Source organism: Elaeis guineensis, chromosome 15 (assembly GCF_000442705.2).
Source record: "Elaeis guineensis isolate ETL-2024a chromosome 15, EG11, whole genome shotgun sequence".
In the NCBI taxonomy this organism is placed as follows: domain Eukaryota; kingdom Viridiplantae; phylum Streptophyta; class Magnoliopsida; order Arecales; family Arecaceae; genus Elaeis; species Elaeis guineensis.
In genome coordinates, this window is record NC_026007.2 from 37,870,753 (window position 1) to 37,876,362 (window position 5,610).

Genomic DNA, 5,610 nt, shown 5'->3' on the forward strand with positions numbered 1-5,610 from the left:
GGGAGAAGGTGATCTTTGATTGAAGACTTCTTGAAGGCTTTGAAAGAGCTCTTGATCAAGGTTGAAAAGTTGGCTTGAAAAACCCTCTCTTTGAATGCTCTTGAAAGCCCTTTTGAACGCTCTTGCTTTTCTCTTTCAAAATCTCTCGTGTATATTGTGGATCTCTTGTATCTCTCGTGTATATTGTAGATCACCTATCACTTTCGTGTATATTGTGAATCCCCTGTCTTTTTCTCTCGTGTATATCGTTGATCCCTGTTTTCTTTCACCTTTTGAAACCTTTTATAGCTTTAAGAAACAAGGAAAAATATTTTAGGCAGAAAAAAAGCCATTAGAGCATTTTAAGGGAGCATAAAAGGCAATTAAAACGGGCAAAAAACTAGCCGTTGCGGACAATTTCCATCGTAGGGGTCGACTCATGAGTCGACTCATGCTTCAGGAGTCGACTCATGAGTCGACTTCTGTTGCAACAGCCAAAAATATTGGTTTCTGGATTTTTTGGCCCAAACCAGCAGAGGTCGACTCATGAGTCGACTCACAGGTCGTGCCAAGCCAAAAAACCAGCGTGCCAAGGGAAATTTTTGCGTGCCAATCAGCTCATTGTGCCATGAGTTGACTCATGAGTCGACTCATGCACTTCAAACATTCATAACTTCAAAAATATAAGTCCAAAAATAATGAAATTTTCACCAATAGATTACAAATCATTTGTTCTACCAAATGATACTATCAAATCAGGATTTTAGTAAAATTACAATTTTGCCCCTGAAGAGCATAAAGACTTTTCAATTTAAAAATATTTGTATCCCTTCAATCTGCTTTGTAATCATCAAAATCAATCTAGGAGCAACATTATCCACTCTTGGCATGAGAAGAAGGGGGTGTGGGTTCTTTGTGCATGGAAAATTTACATGAGAAACTTTTTTTTGTGTAGAATAAGTGGCGCACAAGTGGATAAGGTGGCGCATGAGATCAGTTGTCCATTCAAATTCAAACTTCATTTGAATTTGAATGGCCAACCAACCATCTTTATCCACTCAAAATGGCACACAAATGAGGGGCATGGGAAGGCTTCTGCATGGGAGAAAATTCATGAGAACTTGTTTCTCATGAATTCAAATAGGTGCAGGTGAGGTGAGGTAGCGCAGGGAGATAAGTCAAAGGTGGTTTCAAACCTAATTGAACCAACCTTATTAAAATAGGTTAGGGACAATGAGACTAAATTAAATCCAACACAATTAAGCTTAATTAGGCTCAATAAAATCCTAATCAAATTAAAAATTGACTAAGCCCAACCCCTGATCAGATCAGGGACCAAACCACCTCGGCGATTAGGTCAACTCTTAACCTAATCGGGTCAAACCCAACTGAATCCAATTCAATTGGACTTGATCCAAAAATAATTACTCAATCAAATTGAGTTAATTAATGATTAAATCATTAATTAAACTTCTCATAAATACTAAGTCCAAATTCGATGGGCAATCGGGTATCAAAGTCCATCGATATATGAAACCTTGATCGAAGAGTCCCAAACCAGTGGGACTCTTGACCCCGATACCCAAAATATGTGGAACTCATGATCAGAGAATCTTGATTCTCAATCACAAAGTTTCAGACATGTAGGACTCAGAGTCTTCGAGCATTAGGACTCTTGGTCGAAGAGTCCCAGTCCAGTGGGACTCTTCACCAGCCATCAGATCAAATAGGAACCTCTAATGTATGTGACTCTGTAGGTTCGAACCTAAGCTGGTAACACAGGAACCAATTCCTGTACTAATCGAAGTGACCATCTAGCAATGGTATCCGACATCCGGATAGGTCGAATAGTCGCAATCGCAACATTCAGAACCTACGTGAATATGGTTACTGTATAATTCATCCTTTTTGACCCTTATGTATAGGACGACTTAGGGTTAAACTGTCAACCCTGATCAGATCATCCGAACGTGCTCAACTCAAACAGTTCTGTGACTCTTCACTAGGACTACCCTGACTAAGATTTTGCTAAATTGAAATACGACTGTACACAGCTCTTGAACTGGAGTGGTCAATCCCATCTTGACACATGCACCGACAAGTCAAGTACTTGACTACACCCAGCAGCCTTTCGTCATTGAATTAGAAATTCAGATAGTTCAGTGCCTAAGTGCAGTGAGTTGCTTGTAAATCACCATGGTGGTCTCAGATCGGAGGGACAGTTATACCCATATCCCATCGGAGCAAATCTTGATAACAAAAAAAGCTTCAGAGTCGGTCATGTTCAGTACAAATGTACCCTTATATCTCACCTGTATGCCATACTAGTGTCTCCACACTCCTTGGTTAAGAGGACAACTAATCCATATGGCACACAACGACCTATGCTTGATAAATATTGTTGTCCTTGGTAACAACATATCATTTGGTCACGAACAGGTTTAAGGACTAAACGACAAATCCTCCTTTGTCGAGTCTAAATAGTCCTAAGGACTTCACCACAACACAGGAGTTCATTAGAAGATGAAACAATTTATGATGAAAAATATCAAAATAACTTTTATTTATTTCTAATTCATATACTAATACAGGAAAGAGCACAACCGTCAACAAGCTGACGATTGGCTTTGGGACACTATTCCCAACAATATCCTATTAGAAGATGTGGGTAATGAAATACTTAGAAATCAGAGATCTCAATAGTAGAAAAGGAGTGAAATACAAGTATTTGTTAAGTCATTTAGAAGGTTCCTATATTCTTCTCCAATACTATGAGATTAGAAGATTTAGCTATTGCAGAAGCTTCTTAATAGTTGATGATTGTAGACAATAGAAACCAAAGATTGTGGCTTAGGTTATAAGGATCCACTCAATGCATTGAGCATTTCCATATTATGCACAAGAAAAAGTACCATCAAATCTTTATTATTGTCTTTTATAGGAATGCTCATAACTACATAATGCAATTAGTGTCAATATAATATTGTAGCACATAGAATAGAGGTTGAGGGGCATCAGTCCCCTACTTCATGATCAAATCTTGTTCTACACCTGTGTATATACAACAATGTGCAAATATTTAAAGAAAAAAATTAAAGTCCATAATGGCTACATACATTTTCTTATGACAAAATCGCATCTAGATCTTCTCAATTATCTTCTCTACATTTCCTCTAATGTAAGCAAAACCCAAAACATTAGCATAGCCAAAATATACTAGAATTTCAGAGAATCCCTTAGTTCCGCCTTGCTTGCACATCGACCAGCTTTTAAAGTAGTTTCTTGAATTATATGCATGCCACAAATCTTGAAAGTAGAAAACACCCAACAAAAGGATTATAATTTGATTGAAAACTCTAATGACACTTCAAAAATAACTAGTAGAGGTGCTAGTTTTCTGTCTACAGCAATTTTATTTCTTTCATCAAGTCATCTTGCTTGTCTAGGATTGAGGTTAGCAAGCACAACATTTCTATCTATCATCATTAAAGAAATATTAGAAAAATATGAGAAACACTATTTAAGAGATGATAGTACAGGATTATGATCATTATAAATGTTACCACTATGACTTAATGATAAATATAACAATTTTCCACTTAAATTTAAATATCTCAGCACATATTTCTAGGATTCTTGTAGCTTATTCCATTATGCTCTTTTCATAATACTAGATACCTTATGTCTCAAGCTAAAATATAAATCAGATTGGCATCAGCTTTCTAAAATCAAAGTGGCATATGCTTGAGAAAGGAGTTGGTAGCATCTTAGCTAGTCTAAAAGTCTATGGTTGAAAATTCAATGCATTTTTTAAGAAAAACTAATGCATATGTATGCAAAGAAATTTTGAATAGTGCTCGCATATTGATGTTTATAGAAAAATTAAAAATAAATCATCAATATGATCTATCTCGTGCATATAGAACTATCTTAGCAACTTGATATGAAGATTCCTCACATTTTCATAGATGGGCTTCTACATAGATCCCAAACTCTCCTCAAGAGTGCATTGAACTAGCTGAAGTGAAAATAAAGACAAGGAGTTTTTCCTCTTCAACTACTATCTATATATGAATTGCAATCATAATCAATCCCTCCATGAGAATCTCACTTGGCTCCAATAGCTCTTCTTCATTTAATGTTTGATAATAATTTAACCATGGATAAAAGAATTAGATGAAACCTTTTTGTGAGCACCTGCAAGTGAGCCCACGGTACCCCCACCCCCCCCCCCCCCTCCAAACAACACACACACACATTCAAATTTTTGTGAATATTCTCTTATAGAGTTCCTATTTGCATGTATACCTATCTTTTTTTTTACATGTTTACGCCCCAAAGGTATTTTAATCATTTCAATTTCAAACTTAATGGCACTAGACAAAGTGTATACATATGCAAAAAAAAAAGGTATGCATAAAAAAAAGTATTTTATGAGGGTGTGCATTTAAATATTGATTTTGGAAAAGTATTCATATAAATTTGAATATAGGAGGGTAATCATGCAAAAAAACACATAAGAAAAATGCATATAAGTTAATGATTGATGAATAATTTCAAATGAAGATGGAAAGTAGAAGCATAAATCTAAATTAATATTCATGCCATTGCCTTGTCATATATTAGTCTAGAAAACTACTAGATCTAAACCAAACCAATTATTAATACTTGTATTGGCATGCAATGAAGATCTAATATCATGTAGAAAAATAAACAATATAAGTAAATCTATCAAATCTCAAGTGCTTTGTATCAAAATACACTCTTTTCAATTAGACATGAACTTCCCATGGGTATCTCTCATTAGGTTATTTCTAAATCTATTACTAGATCCAAATCAATTAATCCGAATAGCAATTTGAATTAGATATGCCATCGGATTGTGTATTAATATTACCTTTTGTCTTTTAGATGTTCATGTATCATGGTTACCTTATATCATATTTGCCTTGGCTTATGGTTAGGGCTGGAAAATGGCTAGGCTTAGGCCTAAAACACTTTGGAAATCCTAGGCCTGAGCTTGATTGGGCTTCCTCCCCTTGTTAGAGCAAATCCCTCACCCCTTCTACTTTTTTTTCTTCCTTGCACAATGCAATATCTCTTCCTTGGGAGGCTGACCATTGTTGGCAAGAACCCTATCCCCACCACTAGTTGTACGAAGCCTTAAAGGCTTCACGAGCATGAGCCATCGATGCTAGCTATGATAGGGTCCTAGAGAGAGAGAACAATAAGGAAGAGAGGCTTGAGCATGGCCCGTACCCAATCGGGCTTCTTCTCCTTACTGGAATTGATTCTTCATCCCTTCTACTTCTTCTTCGGCATCTTACATCTTAGATTGTTCAGCCTTAGGAGGTTGATTATTGCTAGTAGGCCCAATCACAACCACTGTCGGGCATATCGAGCCCTAATGGTGCCACGAGCATGCACCATCAGCATCGACGCTGGCGATGAGAGGGTTTCAGAGAGGGGGAGAATGGTGAGGGTAAGGGGTTGGGGGATAGGGGTTTGGGAGAGGGCTGAAGGCTTAAGCTTGGAGATGAGAGTGGGGCAGAAAGGGGAGGGTGGTTTCATGCATTTTGGGAGTTGTAGGGCAATTGACCAAGGAAAGCTAAACCTTGGGGCTAAGGAAAG

The 5,610-nt window shown here is 37.1% G+C and overlaps 1 pseudogene; it reads left to right on the forward strand.

Annotated features, from left to right (window-relative positions):
• LOC140854112 (uncharacterized) overlaps nt 1-5,025 on the forward strand; it is a 101,626-nt pseudogene extending 96,601 nt beyond the window's left edge.
• Nucleotides 5,026-5,610: the final 585 nt, after the last annotated feature.